Below are 21,195 nucleotides of genomic sequence, written 5' to 3'. Positions count from 1 at the left end.
TGTGGTATGCCCAGGTGGAGCCTGTGTGGTATGCCCAGGTGGAGCCTGTGTGGTATGTCCAGGTGGAAACTGTGTGGTATGCCCGGGTAAAGCCTGTGTGGTATGCCCGGATGGAAACTGTGTGGTATGCCCGGGTGGAAACTATGTGGTATGCCCGGGTGGAGCCTGTGTGGTATGCCCAGGTGGACCCTGTGTGGTATGCCCGGGTGGAGCCTGAGTGGTATGCCCGGGTGGAGCCTGTGTGGTATGCCAAGGTGGAGCCTGTGTGGCATGCCCGGGCGGAAACTGTGTGGTATGCCCAGGTGGAGCATGTATGGTATGTCCAGGTGGAAACTGTGTGGTATGCCCGGGTGGAGCCTGAGTGGTATGCCCATGTGGAGCATGTGTGGTATGTCCAGGTGGAAACTGTGTGGTATGCCCAGGCGGAGCCTGTGTGGTATCCAGGTGGAAACTGTGTGGTATGTCCAGGTGGAGCATGTGTGGTATGTCCAGGTGGAAACTGTGTGGTATGCCCAGTTGGAGCCTGTGTGGTATGCCCAGGTGTAGCCTGTGTGGTATGCCCAGGTGGAGCCTGTGTGGTATGTCCGGGTGGAAACAGTGTGGTATGCCCAGGCGGAGCCTGTGTGGTATGTCCAGTCGGAAACTGTGTGGTATGCCCAGGTGGAGTCTGTCTGGTATGCCCAGGTGGAACCTGTGTGGTATGTCCTGGTGGAACCTGTGTGGTATGCCCAGGTGGAGCCTGTGTGGTCTGCCTAGGCGGAGCCTGTGTGGTATGTCCAGGCAGAAACTGTGTGGCATGCCCAGGCGGAGCCTGTGTGTATGCCCGGGTGGAGCCTGTGTGGTATGACAGGGTGGAAACTGTGTGGTATGCCCGGGTGGAAACTGTGTGGTATGCCGGGGTGGAAACTGTGTGGTATGCCCAGGCGGAGCCTGTGTGGTATGCCCAGGCGGAGCCTGTGTGGTATGCCCAGGTGGAGCCTGTGTGTATGCCCGGGTGGAGCCTGTGTGGTATGCCCAGGTGGAACATGTGTGGTATGCCCAGGTGGAGCCTGTGTGGTATGCCCAGGTGGAGCATGTGTGGTATGTCCAGGTGGAAACTGTGTGGTATGCCCGGGTGGAGCCTGTGTGGTATGCCCAGGCGGAGCATGTGTGGTATGTCCAGGTGGAAACTGTGTGGTATGCCCAGGTGGAGCCTGTGTGGTATGCCCTCTTGGAGCATGTGTGGTATGTCCAGGTGGAAACTGTGTGGTATGCCGGGGTGGAAACTGTGTGGTATGCCCAGGTGGAGCCTGTGTGTATGCCCGGGTGGAGCCTGTGTGGTATGACCGGGTGGAAACTGTGTGGTATGCCGGGGTGGAAACTGTGTGGTATGCCCAGGTGGAGCCTGTGTGGTATGCCCAGGTGGAACATGTGTGGTATGCCCAGGTGGAGCCTGTGTGGTATGCCCAGGTGGAGCCTGTGTGTATGCCCGGGTGGAGCCTGTGTGGTATGCCCAGGTGGAGCCTGTGTGGTATGCCCAGGTGGAACATGTGTGGTATGCCCAGGTGGAGCCTGTGTGGTATGCCCAGGTGGAGCATGTGTGGTATGTCCAGGTGGAAACTGTGTGGTATGCCCGGGTGGAGCCTGTGTGGTATGCCCAGGCGGAGCATGTGTGGTATGTCCAGGTGGAAACTGTGTGGTATGCCCAGGTGGAGCCTGTGTGGTATGCCCTCTTGGAGCATGTGTGGTATGTCCAGGTGGAAACTGTGTGGTATGCCCAGGTAGAGCCTGTGTGGTATGCCCAGGTGGAGCCTGTGTGGTATGCCCAGGTGGAGCCTGTGTGGTATGCCCAGGTGGAGCATGTGTGGTATGTCCAGGTGGAAACTGTGTGGTATGCCCGGGTGGAGCCTGTGTGATATGCCCGGGTGGAAACTGTGTGGTATGCCCGGGTGGAAACTGTGTGGTATGCCCAGGTAAAACATGTGTGGTATGCCCAGGTGGAGCCTGTGTGGTATGCCCAGGTGGAACATGTGTGGTATGCCCAGGTGGAGCCTGTGTGGTATGCACAGGTGGAAACTGTGTGTTATGCCCAGGTGGAGCCCGTGTGGTATGCCCAGGTGGAACATGTGTGGTATGCCCAGGTGGAGCCTGTGTGGTATGCCCAGGTAAAGCATGTGTGGTATGTCCAGGTGGAAACTGTGTGGTATTCCTGGGTGGAGCCTGTGTGGTATGCCCAGGTGGAGCCTGTGTGGTATGCCCAGGTGGAGCCTGTGTGGTATGTCCAGGTGGAAACTGTGTGGTATGCCCGGGTAAAGCCTGTGTGGTATGCCCGGATGGAAACTGTGTGGTATGCCCGGGTGGAAACTATGTGGTATGCCCGGGTGGAGCCTGTGTGGTATGCCCAGGTGGACCCTGTGTGGTATGCCCGGGTGGAGCCTGTGTGGTATGCCCGGGTGGAGCCTGTGTGGTATGCCAAGGTGGAGCCTGTGTGGCATGCCCGGGCGGAAACTGTGTGGTATGCCCAGGTGGAGCATGTGTGGTATGCCCGGGTGGAGCCTGTGTGGTATGCCCAGGTGGAGCATGTGTGCTATGTCCAGGTGGAAACTGTGTGGTATGCCCAGGCGGAGCCTGTGGGGTATGTCCAGGTGGAAACTGTGTGGTATGCCCAGGCGTAGCCTGTGTGGTATGCCCAGGTGGAGCATGTGTGGTATGTCCAGGTGGAAACTATGTGGTATGTCCAGGTGGAAACTGTGTGGTATGCCCAGGCGGAGCCTGTGTGGTATGTCCAGGTGGAAACTGTGTGCTATGCCCAGGTGGAGCCTGTGTGGTATGCCCAGGTGGAGCCTGTGTGGTATGCCCAGGTGGAGCCTGTGTGGTATGCCCAGGTGGAGCCTGTGTGGTATGCCCGGGTAGAAACTGTGTGGTATGCCCGGGTGGAAACTGTGTGGTATGCCCAGGTGGAACATGTGTGGTATGCCCGGGTGGAGCCTGTGTGGTATGCCCAGGTGGAACATGTGTGGTATGCCCAGGTGGAGCCTGTGTGGTATGCCCAGGTGGAGCCTGTGTGGTATGCCCGGGTAGAAACTGTGTGGTATGCCCGGGTGGAAACTGTGTGGTATGCCCAGGTGGAACATGTGTGGTATGCACGGGTGGAGCCTGTGTGGTATGCCCAGTTGGAGCCTGTGTGGAATGCCCAGGTGGTGCCTGTGTGTATGCCCGGGTGGAGCCTGTGTGGTATGCCCAAGTGGAGCATGTGTGGTATGTCCAAGTGGAAACTGTGTGGTATGCCCAGGCGGAGCCTGTGTGGTATGCCCAGGTGGAAACTGTGTGGTTTGCCCAGGTGGAGCCTGTGTGGAATGCCCAGGTGGAGCATGTGTGGTATGTCCAGGTGGAAACTGTGTGGTATGCCCAGGTGGAGCCTGTGTGTATGCCCGGGTGGAAACTGTGTGGTATGCCCAGGTCGAGCCTGTGTGGTATGCCCAGGTGGAGCCTGTGTGGTATGCCCGGGTGGAGCCTGTGTAATATGCCCGGGTGGAAACTGTGTGGTATGCCCAGGTGGAGCCTGTGTGGTATGCCCAGGTGGAGCCTGTGTGGTATGTCCAGGTGGAAACTGTGTGGTATGCCCAGGTGGAGCCTGTGTGGTATGCCCAGGTGGAGCATGTGTGATATGCCCAGGTGGAACATGTGTGGTATGCCCGGGTGGAGCCTGTGTGGTATGACCGGGTGGAAACTGTGTGGTATGCCGGGGTGGAAACTGTGTGGTATGTCCAGGTGGAGCCTGTGTGGTATGCCCAGGTGGAACATGTGTGGTATGCCCAGGTGGAGCCTGTGTGGTATGCCCTGGTGGAGCATGTGTGGTATGTCCAGGTGGAAACTGTGTGGTATGCACAGGCGGAGCCTGTGTGGTATGTCCAGGTGGAAACTGTGTGGTATGCCCAGGTGGAGCCTGTGTGGTATATCCAGGTGGAAACTGTGTGGTATGCCCAGGTGGAGCATGTGTGGTATGTCCAGGTGGAAACTCTGTGGTATGCCCAGGCGGAGCCTGTGTGGTATGTCCAGGTGGAAACTGTGTGATATGCCCAGGCGGAGCCTGTGTGGTATGCCCAGGTGGAGCCTGTGTGGTATGCCCAGGTGGTGCATGTGTGGTATGCCCAGGTGGAGCCTGTGTAGTATGCCCAGGTGGAACATGTGTGGTATGCCCAGGTGGAGCATGTGTGGTATGCCCAGGTGGAGCATGTGTGGTATGCCCAGGAGGAGCCTGTGTAGTATGCCCAGGTGGAACATGTGTGGTATGCCCAGGTGGAGCCTGTGTGGTATGCCCAGGTGGAGCCTGTGTGGTATGCCCGGGTGGAAACTGTGTGGTATGCCCAGGTGGAGCCTGTGAGGTATGCCCAGGTGGAACATGTGTTGTATGCCCAGGTGGAGCCTGTGTGGTATGCCCAGGTGGAACATGTGTGGTATGCCCAGGTGGAGCCTGTGTGGTATGCCCAGGTGGAGCCTGTGTGGTATGTCCAGGTGGAAACTGTGTGGTATGCCCAGGTGGAGCCTGTGTGGTATGCCCAGGTGGAACATGTGTGGTATGCCCGGGTGGAGCCTGTGTGGTATGCCCGGGTGGAAACTGTGTGGTATGCCGGGGTAGAAACTGTGTGGTATGTCCAGGTGGAGCCTGTGTGGTATGCCCAGGTGGAACATGTGTGGTATGCCCAGGTGGAGCCTGTGTGGTATGCCCTGGTGGAGCATGTGTGGTATGTCCAGGTGGAAACTGTGTGGTATGCCCAGGTGGAGCCTGTGTGGTATATCCAGGTGGAAACTGTGTGGTATGCCCAGGTGGAGCATGTGTGGTATATCCAGGTGGAAACTGTGTGGTATGCCCAGGTGGAGCATGTGTGGTATGTCCAGGTGGAAACTTTGTGGTATGCCGGGGTGGAGCCTGTGTGTTATGCCCAGGTGGAGCATGTGTGGTATGTCCAGGTGGAAACTGTGTGGTATGCCCAGGCGGAGCCTGTGTGGTATGTCCAGATGGAAACTGTGTGGTATGCCCAGGTGGAGCCTGTGTGGTATGTCCAGGTGGAAACTGTGTGATATGTCCAGGCGGAGCCTGTGTGGTATGCCCAGGTGGAGCCTGTGTGGTATGCCCAGGTGGTGCATGTGTGGTATGCCCAGGTGGAGCCTGTGTAGTATGCCCAGGTGGAACATGTGTGGTATGCCCAGGTGGAGCCTGTGTGGTATGCCCAGGTGGAGCATGTGTGGTATGCCCAGGAGGAGCCTGTGTAGTATGCCCAGGTGGAACATGTGTGGTATGCCCAGGTGGAGCCTGTGTGGTATGCCCAGGTGGAGCCTGTGTGGTATGCCCGGGTGGAAACTGTGTGGTATGCCCAGGTGGAGCCTGTGAGGTATGCCCAGGTGGAACATGTGTTGTATGCCCAGGTGGAGCCTGTGTGGTATGCCCAGGTGGAACATGTGTGGTATGCCCAGGTGGAGCCTGTGTGGTATGCCCTGGTGTAGCATGTGTGGTATGTCCAGGTGGAAATTGTGTGGTATTCCCAGGCGGAGCCTGTGTGGTATGTCCAGGTGGAAACTGTGTGGTATGCCCAGGTGGAGCCTGTGTGGTATGCCCAGGTGGAGCCTGTGTGGTATGCACAGGTGGAACATGTGTGGTATGCCCAGGTGGAGCATGTATGGTATGTCCAGGTGGAAACTGTGTGGTATGCCCGGGTGGAGCCTGTGTGGTATGCCCATGTGGAGCATGTGTGGTATGTCCAGGTGGAAACTGTGTGGTATGCCCAGGCGGAGCCTGTGTGGTATCCAGGTGGAAACTGTGTGGTATGTCCAGGTGGAGCATGTGTGGTATGTCCAGGTGGAAACTGTGTGGTATGCCCAGTTGGAGCCTGTGTGGTATGCCCAGGTGGAGCCTGTGTGGTATGCCCAGGTGGAGCCTGTGTGGTGTGTCCGGGTGGAAACAGTGTGGTATGCCCAGGCAGAGCTTGTGTGGTATGTGCAGGCGGAAACTGTGTGGTATGCCCAGTTGGAGCATGTGTGGTATGTCCAGGTGGAAACTGTGTGGTATGCCCAGGCAGAGCCTGTGTGGTATGCCCAGGTGGAGCCTGTGTGGTCTGCCCAGGTGGAGCCTGTGTGGTATGTACGGGTGGAAACTGTGTGGTATGCCCAGGCGGAGCCTGTGTGGTATGTCCAGTCGGAAACTGTGTGGTATACCCAGGTGGAGTCTGTCTGGTATGCCCAGGTGGAACCTGTGTGGTATGTCCGGGTGGAACCTGTGTGGTATGCCCAGGTGGAGCCTGTGTAGTCTGCCTAGGCGGAGCCTGTGTGGTATGTCCAGGCGGAAACTGTGTGGTATGCCCAGGTGGAGCCTGTGTGTATGCCCGGGTGGAGCCTGTGTGGTATGACCGGGTGGAAACTGTGTGGTATGCCCGGGTGGAAACTGTGTGGTATGCCGGGGTGGAAACTGTGTGGTATGCCCAGTTGGAGCCTGTGTGGTATGCCCAGGTGGAGCCTGTGTTTATGCCCGGGTGGAGCCTGTGTGGTATGACCGGGTGGAAACTGTGTGGTATGCCCGGGTGGAAACTGTGTGGTATGCCGGGGTGGAAACTGTGTGGTATGCCCAGGCGGAGCCTGTGTGGTATGCCCAGGTGGAGCCTGTGTTTATGCCCGGGTGGAGCCTGTGTGGTATGACCGGGTGGAAACTGTGTGGTATGCCCGGGTGGAAACTGTGTGGTATGCCGGGGTGGAAACTGTGTGGTATGCCCAGGTGGAGCCTGTGTGGTATGCCCAGGTGGAACATGTGTGGTATGCCCAGGTGGAGCCTGTGTGGTATGCCCAGGTGGAGCCTGTGTGTATGCCCGGGTGGAGCCTGTGTGGTATGCCCAGGTGGAGCCTGTGTGGTATGCCCAGGTGGAACATGTGTGGTATGCCCAGGTGGAGCCTGTGTGGTATGCCCAGGTGGAGCATGTGTGGTATGTCCAGGTGGAAACTGTGTGGTAAGCCCGGGTGGAGCCTGTGTGGTATGCCCAGGCGGAGCATGTGTGGTATGTCCAGGTGGAAACTGTGTGGTATGCCCAGGTGGAGCCTGTGTGGTATGTCCAGGTGGAAACTGTGTGGTATGCCCGGGTGGAGCCTGTGTGGTATGCCCAGGCGGAGCCTGTGTGGTATCCAGGTGGAAACTGTGTGGTATGTCCAGGTGGAGCATGTGTGGTATGTCCAGGTGGAAACTGTGTGGTATGCCCAGGTGAAGCCTGTGTGGTATGCCCAGGTGGAGCCTGTGTGGTATGCGCAGGTGGAACATGTGGTATGCCCAGGTGGAGCATGTATGGTATGTCCAGGTGGAAACTCTGTGGTATGCCCGGGTGGAGCCTGAGTGGTATGCCCATGTGGAGCATGTGTGGTATGTCCAGGTGGAAACTGTGTGGTATGCCCAGGCGGAGCCTGTGTGGTATCCAGGTGGAAACTGTGTGGTATGTCCAGGTGGAGCATGTGTGGTATGTCCAGGTGGAAACTGTGTGGTATGCCCAGTTGGAGCCTGTGTGGTATGCCCAGGTGTAGCCTGTGTGGTATGCCCAGGTGGAGCCTGTGTGGTATGTCCGGGTGGAAACAGTGTTGTATGCCCAGGCGGAGCCTGTGTGGTATGTCCAGTCGGAAACTGTGTGGTATGCCCAGGTGGAGTCTGTCTGGTATGCCCAGGTGGAACCTGTGTGGTATGTCCGGGTGGAACCTGTGTGGTATGCCCAGGTGGAGCCTGTGTGGTCTGCCTAGGCGGAGCCTGTGTGGTATGTCCAGGCAGAAACTGTGTGGCATGCCCAGGCGGAGCCTGTGTGTATGCCCGGGTGGAGCCTGTGTGGTATGACAGGGTGGAAACTGTGTGGTATGCCCGGGTGGAAACTGTGTGGTATGCCGGGGTGGAAACTGTGTGGTATGCCCAGGCGGAGCCTGTGTGGTATGCCCAGGCGGAGCCTGTGTGGTATGCCCAGGTGGAGCCTGTGTGTATGCCCGGGTGGAGCCTGTGTGGTATGACCGGGTGGAAACTGTGTGGTATGCCGGGGTGGAAACTGTGTGGTATGCCCAGGTGGAGCCTGTGTGGTATGCCCAGGTGGAACATGTGTGGTATGCCCAGGTGGAGCCTGTGTGGTATGCCCAGGTGGAGCCTGTGTGTATGCCCGGGTGGAGCCTGTGTGGTATGCCCAGGTGGAGCCTGTGTGGTATGCCCAGGTGGAACATGTGTGGTATGCCCAGGTGGAGCCTGTGTGGTATGCCCAGGTGGAGCATGTGTGGTATGTCCAGGTGGAAACTGTGTGGTATGCCCGGGTGGAGCCTGTGTGGTATGCCCAGGCGGAGCATGTGTGGTATGTCCAGGTGGAAACTGTGTGGTATGCCCAGGCAGAGCCTGTGTGGTATGTCCAGGTGGAAACTGTGTGGTATGCCCAGGTAGAGCCTGTGTGGTATGCCCAGGTGGAGCCTGTGTGGTATGCCCAGGTGGAGCCTGTGTGGTATGCCCAGGTGGAGCATGTGTGGTATGTCCAGGTGGAAACTGTGTGGTATGCCCGGGTGGAGCCTGTGTGATATGCCCGGGTGGAAACTGTGTGGTATGCCCGGGTGGAAACTGTGTGGTATGCCCAGGTAAAACATGTGTGGTATGCCCAGGTGGAGCCTGTGTGGTATGCCCAGGTGGAACATGTGTGGTATGCCCAGGTGGAGCCTGTGTGGTATGCACAGGTGGAAACTGTGTGTTATGCCCAGGTGGAGCCCGTGTGGTATGCCCAGGTGGAACATGTGTGGTATGCCCAGGTGGAGCCTGTGTGGTATGCCCAGGTAAAGCATGTGTGGTATGTCCAGGTGGAAACTGTGTGGTATTCCCGGGTGGAGGATGTGTGGTATGTCCAGGTGGAAACTGTGTGGTATTCCTGGGTGGAGCCTGTGTGGTATGCCCAGGTGGAGCCTGTGTGGTATGCCCAGGTGGAGCCTGTGTGGTATGCCCAGTTGGAGCCTGTGTGGTATGCCCAGGTGGAGCCTGTGTGGTATGCCCAGGTGGAGCATGTATGGTATGTCCAGGTGGAAACTGTGTGGTATTCCTGGGTGGAGCCTGTGTGGTATGCCCAGGTGGAGCCTGTGTGGTATGCCCAGGTGGAGCCTGTGTGGTATGTCCAGGTGGAAACTGTGTGGTATGCCTGGGTAAAGCCTGTGTGGTATGCCCGGATGGAAACTGTGTGGTATGCCCGGGTGGAAACTATGTGGTATGCCCGGGTGGAGCCTGTGTGGTATGCCCAGGTGGACCCTGTGTGGTATGCCCGGGTGGAGCCTGTGTGGTATGCCCGGGTGGAGCCTGTGTGGTATGCCAAGGTGGAGCCTGTGTGGCATGCCCGGGCGGAAACTGTGTGGTATGCCCAGGTGGAGCATGTGTGGTATGCCTGGGTGGAGCCTGTGTGGTATGCCCAGGTGGAGCATGTGTGCTATGTCCAGGTGGAAACTGTGTGGTATGCCCAGGCGGAGCCTGTGGGGTATGTCCAGGTGGAAACTGTGTGGTATGCCCAGGCGTAGCCTGTGTGGTATGCCCAGGTGGAGCATGTGTGGTATGTCCAGGTGGAAACTATGTGGTATGTCCAGGTGGAAACTGTGTGGTATGCCCAGGCGGAGCCTGTGTGGTATGTCCAGGTGGAAACTGTGTGCTATGCCCAGGTGGAGCCTGTGTGGTATGCCCAGGTGGAGCCTGTGTGGTATGCCCAGGTGGAGCCTGTGTGGTATGCCCAGGTGGAGCCTGTGTGGTATGCCCGGGTAGAAACTGTGTGGTATGCCCGGGTGGAAACTGTGTGGTATGCCCAGGTGGAACATGTGTGGTATGCCCGGGTGGAGCCTGTGTGGTATGCCCAGGTGGAACATGTGTGGTATGCCCAGGTGGAGCCTGTGTGGTATGCCCAGGTGGAGCCTGTGTGGTATGCCCGGGTAGAAACTGTGTGGTATGCCCGGGTGGAAACTGTGTGGTATGCCCAGGTGGAACATGTGTGGTATGCACGGGTGGAGCCTGTGTGGTATGCCCAGTTGGAGCCTGTGTGGAATGCCCAGGTGGTGCCTGTGTGTATGCCCGGGTGGAGCCTGTGTGGTATGCCCAAGTGGAGCATGTGTGGTATGTCCAAGTGGAAACTGTGTGGTATGCCCAGGCGGAGCCTGTGTGGTATGCCCAGGTGGAAACTGTGTGGTTTGCCCAGGTGGAGCCTGTGTGGAATGCCCAGGTGGAGCATGTGTGGTATGTCCAGGTGGAAACTGTGTGGTATGCCCAGGTGGAGCCTGTGTGTATGCCCGGGTGGAAACTGTGTGGTATGCCCAGGTCGAGCCTGTGTGGTATGCCCAGGTGGAGCCTGTGTGGTATGCCCGGGTGGAGCCTGTGTAATATGCCCGGGTGGAAACTGTGTGGTATGCCCAGGTGGAGCCTGTGTGGTATGCCCAGGTGGAGCCTGTGTGGTATGTCCAGGTGGAAACTGTGTGGTATGCCCAGGTGGAGCCTGTGTGGTATGCCCAGGTGGAACATGTGTGGTATGCCCGGGTGGAGCCTGTGTGGTATGCCCGGGTGGAAACTGTGTGGTATGCGGGGGTGGAAACTGTGTGGTATGTCCAGGTGGAGCCTGTGTGGTATGCCCAGGTGGAACATGTGTGGTATGCCCAGGTGGAGCCTGTGTGGTATGCCCTGGTGGAGCATGTGTGGTATGTCCAGGTGGAAACTGTGTGGTATGCACAGGCGGAGCCTGTGTGGTATGTCCAGGTGGAAACTGTGTGGTATGCCCAGGTGGAGCCTGTGTGGTATATCCAGGTGGAAACTGTGTGGTATGCCCAGGTGGAGCATGTGTGGTATGTCCAGGTGGAAACTGTGTGGTATGCCGGGGTGGAGCCTGTGTGTTATGCCCAGGTGGAGCATGTGTGGTATGTCCAGGTGGAAACTCTGTGGTATGCCCAGGCGGAGCCTGTGTGGTATGTCCAGATGGAAACTGTGTGGTATGCCCAGGTGGAGCCTGTGTGGTATGTCCAGGTGGAAACTGTGTGATATGCCCAGGCGGAGCCTGTGTGGTATGCCCAGGTGGAGCCTGTGTGGTATGCCCAGGTGGTGCATGTGTGGTATGCCCAGGTGGAGCCTGTGTAGTATGCCCAGGTGGAACATGTGTGGTATGCCCAGGTGGAGCATGTGTGGTATGCCCAGGTGGAGCATGTGTGGTATGCCCAGGAGGAGCCTGTGTAGTAAGCCCAGGTGGAACATGTGTGGTATGCCCAGGTGGAGCCTGTGTGGTATACCCAGGTGGAGCCTGTGTGGTATGCCCGGGTGGAAACTGTGTGGTATGCCCAGGTGGAGCCTGTGAGGTATGCCCAGGTGGAACATGTGTTGTATGCACCGGTGGAGCCTGTGTGGTATGCCCAGGTGGAACATGTGTGGTATGCCCAGGTGGAGCCTGTGTGGTATGCCCTGGTGTAGCATGTGTGGTATGTCCAGGTGGAAATTGTGTGGTATGCCCAGGCGGAGCCTGTGTGGTATGTCCAGGTGGAAACTGTGTGGTATGCCCAGGTGGAGCCTGTGTGGTATGCCCAGGTGGAGCCTGTGTGGTATGCACAGGTGGAACATGTGTGGTATGCCCAGGTGGAGCATGTATGGTATGTCCAGGTGGAAACTGTGTGGTATGCCCGGGTGGAGCCTGTGTGGTATGCCCATGTGGAGCATGTGTGGTATGTCCAGGTGGAAACTGTGTGGTATGCCCAGGCGGAGCCTGTGTGGTATCCAGGTGGAAACTGTGTGGTATGTCCAGGTGGAGCATGTGTGGTATGTCCAGGTGGAAACTGTGTGGTATGCCCAGTTGGAGCCTGTGTGGTATGCCCAGGTGGAGCCTGTGTGGTATGCCCAGGTGGAGCCTGTGTGGTATGTCCGGGTGGAAACAGTGTGGTATGCCCAGGCAGAGCTTGTGTGGTATGTGCAGGCGGAAACTGTGTGGTATGCCCAGTTGGAGCATGTGTGGTATGTCCAGGTGGAAACTGTGTGGTATGCCCAGGCAGAGCCTGTGTGGTATGCCCAGGTGGAGCCTGTGTGGTCTGCCCAGGTGGAGCCTGTGTGGTATGTCCGGGTGGAAACTGTGTGGTATGCCCAGGCGGAGCCTGTGTGGTATGTCCAGTCGGAAACTGTGTGGTATACCCAGGTGGAGTCTGTCTGGTATGCCCAGGTGGAACCTGTGTGGTATGTCCGGGTGGAACCTGTGTGGTATGCCCAGGTGGAGCCTGTGTGGTCTGCCTAGGCGGAGCCTGTGTGGTATGTCCAGGCGGAAACTGTGTGGTATGCCCAGGTGGAGCCTGTGTGTATGCCCTGGTGGAGCCTGTGTGGTATGACCGGGTGGAAACTGTGTGGTATGCCCGGGTGGAAACTGTGTGGTATGCCGGGGTGGAAACTGTGTGGTATGCCCAGGCGGAGCCTGTGTGGTATGCCCAGGTGGAGCCTGTGTTTATGCCCGGGTGGAGCCTGTGTGGTATGACCGGGTGGAAACTGTGTGGTATGCCCGGGTGGAAACTGTGTGGTATGCCGGGGTGGAAACTGTGTGGTATGCCCAGGTGGAACATGTGTGGTATGCCCAGGTGGAGCCTGTGTGGTATGCGCAGGTGGAAACTGTGTGGTATGCCCTGGTGGAGCCTGAGTGGTATGCCCATGTGGAGCATGTGTGGTATGTCCAGGTGGAAACTGTGTGGTATGCCCAGGCGGAGCCTGTGTGGTATCCAGGTGGAAACTGTGTGGTATGTCCAGGTGGAGCATGTGTGGTATGTCCAGGTGGAAACTGTGTGGTATGCCCAGTTGGAGCCTGTGTGGTATGCCCAGGTGTAGCCTGTGTGGTATGCCCAGGTGGAGCCTGTGTGGTATGTCCGGGTGGAAACAGTGTGGTATGCCCAGGCGGAGCCTGTGTGGTATGTCCAGTCGGAAACTGTGTGGTATGCCCAGGTGGAGTCTGTCTGGTATGCCCAGGTGGAACCTGTGTGGTATGTCCGGGTGGAACCTGTGTGGTATGCCCAGGTGGAGCCTGTGTGGTCTGCCTAGGCGGAGCCTGTGTGGTATGTCCAGGCAGAAACTGTGTGGCATGCCCAGGTGGAGCCTGTGTGTATGCCCGGGTGGAGCCTGTGTGGTATGACCGGGTGGAAACTGTGTGGTATGCCCGGGTGGAAACTGTGTGGTATGCCGGGGTGGAAACTGTGTGGTATGCCCAGGCGGAGCCTGTGTGGTATGCCCAGGCGGAGCCTGTGTGGTATGCCCAGGTGGAGCCTGTGTGTATGCCCGGGTGGAGCCTGTGTGGTATGACCGGGTGGAAACTGTGTGGTATGCCCAGGTGGAAACTGTGTGGTATGCCGGGGTGGAAACTGTGTGGTATGCCCAGGTGGAGCCTGTGTGGTATGCCCAGGTGGAACATGTGTGGTATGCCCAGGTGGAGCCTGTGTGGTATGCCCAGGTGGAGCCTGTGTGTATGCCCGGGTGGAGCCTGTGTGGTATGCCCAGGTGGAGCCTCTGTGGTATGCCCAGGTGGAACATGTGTGGTATGCCCAGGTGGAGCCTGTGTGGTATGCCCAGGTGGAGCATGTGTGGTATGTCCAGGTGGAAACTGTGTGGTATGCCTGGGTGGAGCCTGTGTGGTATGCCCAGGCGGAGCATGTGTGGTATGTCCAGGTGGAAACTGTGTGGTATGCCCAGGTGGAGCCTGTGTGGTATGCCCTCTTGGAGCATGTGTGGTATGTCCAGGTGGAAACTATGTGGTATGCCCAGGCAGAGCCTGTGTGGTATGTCCAGGTGGAAACTGTGTGGTATGCCCAGGTAGAGCCTGTGTGGTATGCCCAGGTGGAGCCTGTGTGGTATGCCCAGGTGGAGCCTGTGTGGTATGCCCAGGTGGAGCATGTGTGGTATGTCCAGGTGGAAACTGTGTGGTATGCCCGGGTGGAGCCTGTGTGATATGCCCGGGTGGAAACTGTGTGGTATGCCCGGGTGGAAACTGTGTGGTATGCCCAGGTAAAACATGTGTGGTATGCCCAGGTGGAGCCTGTGTGGTATGCCCAGGTGGAACATGTGTGGTATGCCCAGGTGGAGCCTGTGTGGTATGCACAGGTGGAAACTGTGTGTTATGCCCAGGTGGAGCCCGTGTGGTATGCCCAGGTGGAACATGTGTGGTATGCCCAGGTGGAGCCTGTGTGGTATGCCCAGGTAAAGCATGTGTGGTATGTCCAGGTGGAAACTGTGTGGTATTCCCGGGTGGAGGATGTGTGGTATGTCCAGGTGGAAACTGTGTGGTATTCCTGGGTGGAGCCTGTGTGGTATGCCCAGGTGGAGCCTGTGTGGTATGCCCAGGTGGAGCCTGTGTGGTATGCCCAGTTGGAGCCTGTGTGGTATGCCCAGGTGGAGCCTGTGTGGTATGCCCAGGTGGAGCATGTATGGTATGTCCAGGTGGAAACTGTGTGGTATGCCCGGGTAAAGCCTGTGTGGTATGCCCGGATGGAAACTGTGGTATGCCCGGGTGGAAACTATGTGGTATGCCCGGGTGGAGCCTGTGTGGTATGCCCAGGTGGACCCTGTGTGGTATGCCCGGGTGGAGCCTGTGTGGTATGTCCAGGTGGAAACTATGTGGTATGTCCAGGTGGAAACTGTGTGGTATGCCCAGGCGGAGCCTGTGTGGTATGTCCAGGTGGAGCCTGTGTGGTATGCCCAGGTGGAGCCTGTGTGGTATGCCCAGGTGGAGCCTGTGTGGTATGCCCAGGTGGAGCCTGTGTGGTATGCCCGGGTAGAAACTGTGTGGTATGCCCGGGTGGAAACTGTGTGGTATGCCCAGGTGGAACATGTGTGGTATGCCCGGGTGGAGCCTGTGTGGTATGCCCAGGTGGAACATGTGTGGTATGCCCAGGTGGAGCCTGTGTGGTATGCCCAGGTGGAGCCTGTGTGGTATGCCCGGGTAGAAACTGTGTGGTATGCCCGGGTGGAAACTGTGTGGTATGCCCAGGTGGAACATGTGTGGTATGCACGGGTGGAGCCTGTGTGGTATGCCCAGTTGGAGCCTGTGTGGAATGCCCAGGTGGTGCCTGTGTGTATGCCCGGGTGGAGCCTGTGTGGTATGCCCAAGTGGAGCATGTGTGGTATGTCCAAGTGGAAACTGTGTGGTATGCCCAGGCGGAGCCTGTGTGGTATGCCCAGGTGGAAACTGTGTGGTTTGCCCAGGTGGAGCCTGTGTGGAATGCCCAGGTGGAGCATGTGTGGTATGTCCAGGTGGAAACTGTGTGGTATGCCCAGGTGGAGCCTGTGTGTATGCCCGGGTGGAAACTGTGTGGTATGCCCAGGTCGAGCCTGTGTGGTATGCCCAGGTGGAGCCTGTGTGGTATGCCCGGGTGGAGCCTGTGTGGTATGTCCAGGTGGAAACTGTGTGGTATGCCCAGGTGGAGCCTGTGTGGTATGCCCAGGTGGAACATGTGTGGTATGCCCGGGTGGAGCCTGTGTGGTATGCCCGGGTGGAAACTGTGTGGTATGCCGGGGTGGAAACTGTGTGGTATGTCCAGGTGGAGCCTGTGTGGTATGCCCAGGTGGAACATGTGTGGTATGCCCAGGTGGAGCCTGTGTGGTATGCCCTGGTGGAGCATGTGTGGTATGTCCAGGTGGAAACTGTGTGGTATGCCCAGGTGGAGCCTGTGTGGTATATCCAGGTGGAAACTGTGTGGTATGCCCAGGTGGAGCATGTGTGGTATGTCCAGGTGGAAACTGTGTGGTATGCCGGGGTGGAGCCTGTGTGTTATGCCCAGGTGGAGCATGTGTGGTATGTCCAGGTGGAAACTGTGTGGTATGCCCAGGCGGAGCCTGTGTGGTATGTCCAGATGGAAACTGTGTGGTATGCCCAGGTGGAGCCTGTGTGGTATGTCCAGGTGGAAACTGTGTGATATGTCCAGGCGGAGCCTGTGTGGTATGCCCAGGTGGAGCCTGTGTGGTATGCCCAGGTGGTGCATGTGTGGTATGCCCAGGTGGAGCCTGTGTAGTATGCCCAGGTGGAACATGTGTGGTATGCCCAGGTGGAGCCTGTGTGGTATGCCCAGGTGGAGCATGTGTGGTATGCCCAGGAGGAGCCTGTGTAGTATGCCCAGGTGGAACATGTGTGGTATGCCCAGGTGGAGCCTGTGTGGTATGCCCAGGTGGAGCCTGTGTGGTATGCCCGGGTGGAAACTGTGTGGTATGCCCAGGTGGAGCCTGTGAGGTATGCCCAGGTGGAACATGTGTTGTATGCCCAGGTGGAGCCTGTGTGGTATGCCCAGGTGGAACATGTGTGGTATGCCCAGGTGGAGCCTGTGTGGTATGCCCTGGTGTAGCATGTGTGGTATGTCCAGGTGGAAATTGTGTGGTATGCCCAGGCGGAGCCTGTGTGGTATGTCCAGGTGGAAACTGTGTGGTATGCCCAGGTGGAGCCTGTGTGGTATGCCCAGGTGGAGCCTGTGTGGTATGCACAGGTGGAACATGTGTGGTATGCCCAGGTGGAGCATGTATGGTATGTCCAGGTGGAAACTGTGTGGTATGCCCGGGTGGAGCCTGTGTGGTATGCCCAGGTGGAGCCTGTGTGGTATGCCCAGGTGGAGCCTGTGTGGTGTGTCCGGGTGGAAACTGTGTGGTATGCCCAGGCGGAGCCTGTGTGGTATCCAGGTGGAAACTGTGTGGTATGTCCAGGTGGAGCATGTGTGGTATGTCCAGGTGGAAACTGTGTGGTATGCCCAGTTGGAGCCTGTGTGGTATGCCCAGGTGGAGCCTGTGTGGTATGCCCAGGTGGAGCCTGTGTGGTGTGTCCGGGTGGAAACAGTGTGGTATGCCCAGGCAGAGCTTGTGTGGTATGTGCAGGCGGAAACTGTGTGGTATGCTCAGTTGGAGCATGTGTGGTATGTCCAGGTGGAAACTGTGTGGTATGCCCAGGCAGAGCCTGTGTGGTATGCCCAGGTGGAGCCTGTGTGGTCTGCCCAGGTGGAGCCTGTGTGGTATGTACGGGTGGAAACTGTGTGGTATGCCCAGGCGGAGCCTGTGTGGTATGTCCAGTCGGAAACTGTGTGGTATACCCAGGTGGAGTCTGTCTGGTATGCCCAGGTGGAACCTGTGTGGTATGTCCGGGTGGAACCTGTGTGGTATGCCCAGGTGGAGCCTGTGTAGTCTGCCTAGGCGGAGCCTGTGTGGTATGTCCAGGCGGAAACTGTGTGGTATGCCCAGGTGGAGCCTGTGTGTATGCCCGGGTGGAGCCTGTGTGGTATGACCGGGTGGAAACTGTGTGGTATGCCCGGGTGGAAACTGTGTGGTATGCCGGGGTGGAAACTGTGTGGTATGCCCAGGCGGAGCCTGTGTGGTATGCCCAGGTGGAGCCTGTGTTTATGCCCGGGTGGAGCCTGTGTGGTATGACCGGGTGGAAACTGTGTGGTATGCCCGGGTGGAAACTGTGTGGTATGCCGGGGTGGAAACTGTGTGGTATGCCCAGGCGGAGCCTGTGTGGTATGCCCAGGTGGAGCCTGTGTGGTATGACCGGGTGGAAACTGTGTGGTATGCCCGGGTGGAAACTGTGTGGTATGCCGGGGTGGAAACTGTGTGGTATGCCCAGGTGGAGCCTGTGTGGTATGCCCAGGTGGAACATGTGTGGTATGCCCAGGTGGAGCCTGTGTGGTATGCCCAGGTGGAGCCTGTGTGTATGCCCGGGTGGAGCCTGTGTGGTATGCCCAGGTGGAGCCTGTGTGGTATGCCCAGGTGGAACATGTGTGGTATGCCCAGGTGGAGCCTGTGTGGTATGCCCAGGTGGAGCATGTGTGGTATGTCCAGGTGGAAACTGTGTGGTAAGCCCGGGTGGAGCCTGTGTGGTATGCCCAGGCGGAGCATGTGTGGTATGTCCAGGTGGAAACTGTGTGGTATGCCCAGGTGGAGCCTGTGTGGTATGTCCAGGTGGAAACTGTGTGGTATGCCCGGGTGGAGCCTGTGTGGTATGCCCAGGCGGAGCCTGTGTGGTATCCAGGTGGAAACTGTGTGGTATGTCCAGGTGGAGCATGTGTGGTATGTCCAGGTGGAAACTGTGTGGTATGCCCAGGTGGAGCCTGTGTGGTATGCCCAGGTGGAGCCTGTGTGGTATGCGCAGGTGGAACATGTGGTATGCCCAGGTGGAGCATGTATGGTATGTCCAGGTGGAAACTGTGTGGTATGCCCGGGTGGAGCCTGAGTGGTATGCCCATGTGGAGCATGTGTGGTATGTCCAGGTGGAAACTGTGTGGTATGCCCAGGCGGAGCCTGTGTGGTATCCAGGTGGAAACTGTGTGGTATGTCCAGGTGGAGCATGTGTGGTATGTCCAGGTGGAAACTGTGTGGTATGCCCAGTTGGAGCCTGTGTGGTATGCCCAGGTGTAGCCTGTGTGGTATGCCCAGGTGGAGCCTGTGTGGTATGTCCGGGTGGAAACAGTGTGGTATGCCCAGGCGGAGCCTGTGTGGTATGTCCAGTCGGAAACTGTGTGGTATGCCCAGGTGGAGTCTGTCTGGTATGCCCAGGTGGAACCTGTGTGGTATGTCCGGGTGGAACCTGTGTGGTATGCCCAGGTGGAGCCTGTGTGGTCTGCCTAGGCGGAGCCTGTGTGGTATGTCCAGGCAGAAACTGTGTGGCATGCCCAGGCGGAGCCTGTGTGTATGCCCGGGTGGAGCCTGTGTGGTATGACAGGGTGGAAACTGTGTGGTATGCCCGGGTGGAAACTGTGTGGTATGCCGGGGTGGAAACTGTGTGGTATGCCCAGGCGGAGCCTGTGTGGTATGCCCAGGCGGAGCCTGTGTGGTATGCCCAGGTGGAGCCTGTGTGTATGCCCGGGTGGAGCCTGTGTGGTATGCCCAGGTGGAACATGTGTGGTATGCCCAGGTGGAGCCTGTGTGGTATGCCCAGGTGGAGCATGTGTGGTATGTCCAGGTGGAAACTGTGTGGTATGCCCGGGTGGAGCCTGTGTGGTATGCCCAGGCGGACCATGTGTGGTATGTCCAGGTGGAAACTGTGTGGTATTCCCAGGTGGAGCCTGTGTGGTATGCCCTCTTGGAGCATGTGTGGTATGTCCAGGTGGAAACTGTGTGGTATGCCGGGGTGGAAACTGTGTGGTATGCCCAGGTGGAGCCTGTGTGTATGCCCGGGTGGAGCCTGTGTGGTATGACCGGGTGGAAACTGTGTGGTATGCCGGGGTGGAAACTGTGTGGTATGCCCAGGTGGAGCCTGTGTGGTATGCCCAGGTGGAACATGTGTGGTATGCCCAGGTGGAGCCTGTGTGGTATGCCCAGGTGGAGCCTGTGTGTATGCCCGGGTGGAGCCTGTGTGGTATGCCCAGGTGGAGCCTGTGTGGTATGCCCAGGTGGAACATGTGTGGTATGCCCAGGTGGAGCCTGTGTGGTATGCCCAGGTGGAGCATGTGTGGTATGTCCAGGTGGAAACTGTGTGGTATGCCCGGGTGGAGCCTGTGTGGTATGCCCAGGCGGAGCATGTGTGGTATGTCCAGGTGGAAACTGTGTGGTATGCCCAGGTGGAGCCTGTGTGGTATGCCCTCTTGGAGCATGTGTGGTATGTCCAGGTGGAAACTGTGTGGTATGCCCAGGTAGAGCCTGTGTGGTATGCCCAGGTGGAGCCTGTGTGGTATGCCCAGGTGGAGCCTGTGTGGTATGCCCAGGTGGAGCATGTGTGGTATGTCCAGGTGGAAACTGTGTGGTATGCCCGGGTGGAGCCTGTGTGATATGCCCGGGTGGAAACTGTGTGGTATGCCCGGGTGGAAACTGTGTGGTATGCCCAGGTAAAACATGTGTGGTATGCCCAGGTGGAGCCTGTGTGGTATGCCCAGGTGGAACATGTGTGGTATGCCCAGGTGGAGCCTGTGTGGTATGCACAGGTGGAAACTGTGTGTTATGCCCAGGTGGAGCCCGTGTGGTATGCCCAGGTGGAACATGTGTGGTATGCCCAGGTGGAGCCTGTGTGGTATGCCCAGGTAAAGCATGTGTGGTATGTCCAGGTGGAAACTGTGTGGTATTCCTGGGTGGAGCCTGTGTGGTATGCCCAGGTGGAGCCTGTGTGGTATGCCCAGGTGGAGCCTGTGTGGTATGTCCAGGTGGAAACTGTGTGGTATGCCCGGGTAAAGCCTGTGTGGTATGCCCGGATGGAAACTGTGTGGTATGCCCGGGTGGAAACTATGTGGTATGCCCGGGTGGAGCCTGTGTGGTATGCCCAGGTGGACCCTGTGTGGTATGCCCGGGTGGAGCCTGTGTGGTATGCCCGGGTGGAGCCTGTGTGGTATGCCAAGGTGGAGCCTGTGTGGCATGCCCGGGCGGAAACTGTGTGGTATGCCCAGGTGGAGCATGTGTGGTATGCCCGGGTGGAGCCTGTGTGGTATGCCCAGGTGGAGCATGTGTGCTATGTCCAGGTGGAAACTGTGTGGTATGCCCAGGCGGAGCCTGTGGGGTATGTCCAGGTGGAAACTGTGTGGTATGCCCAGGCGTAGCCTGTGTGGTATGCCCAGGTGGAGCATGTGTGGTATGTCCAGGTGGAAACTATGTGGTATGTCCAGGTGGAAACTGTGTGGTATGCCCAGGCGGAGCCTGTGTGGTATGTCCAGGTGGAAACTGTGTGCTATGCCCAGGTGGAGCCTGTGTGGTATGCCCAGGTGGAGCCTGTGTGGTATGCCCAGGTGGAGCCTGTGTGGTATGCCCAGGTGGAGCCTGTGTGGTATGCCCGGGTAGAAACTGTGTGGTATGCCCGGGTGGAAACTGTGTGGTATGCCCAGGTGGAACATGTGTGGTATGCCCGGGTGGAGCCTGTGTGGTATGCCCAGGTGGAACATGTGTGGTATGCCCAGGTGGAGCCTGTGTGGTATGCCCAGGTGGAGCCTGTGTGGTATGCCCGGGTAGAAACTGTGTGGTATGCCCGGGTGGAAACTGTGTGGTATGCCCAGGTGGAACATGTGTGGTATGCACGGGTGGAGCCTGTGTGGTATGCCCAGTTGGAGCCTGTGTGGAATGCCCAGGTGGTGCCTGTGTGTATGCCCGGGTGGAGCCTGTGTGGTATGCCCAAGTGGAGCATGTGTGGTATGTCCAAGTGGAAACTGTGTGGTATGCCCAGGCGGAGCCTGTGTGGTATGCCCAGGTGGAAACTGTGTGGTTTGCCCAGGTGGAGCCTGTGTGGAATGCCCAGGTGGAGCATGTGTGGTATG

Source organism: Apodemus sylvaticus, chromosome 14 (assembly GCF_947179515.1).
Source record: "Apodemus sylvaticus chromosome 14, mApoSyl1.1, whole genome shotgun sequence".
Lineage (NCBI taxonomy): Eukaryota > Metazoa > Chordata > Mammalia > Rodentia > Muridae > Apodemus > Apodemus sylvaticus.
The sequence above is the reverse complement of the archived record's forward strand: the minus strand, read 5'-3'. Positions refer to the sequence as shown.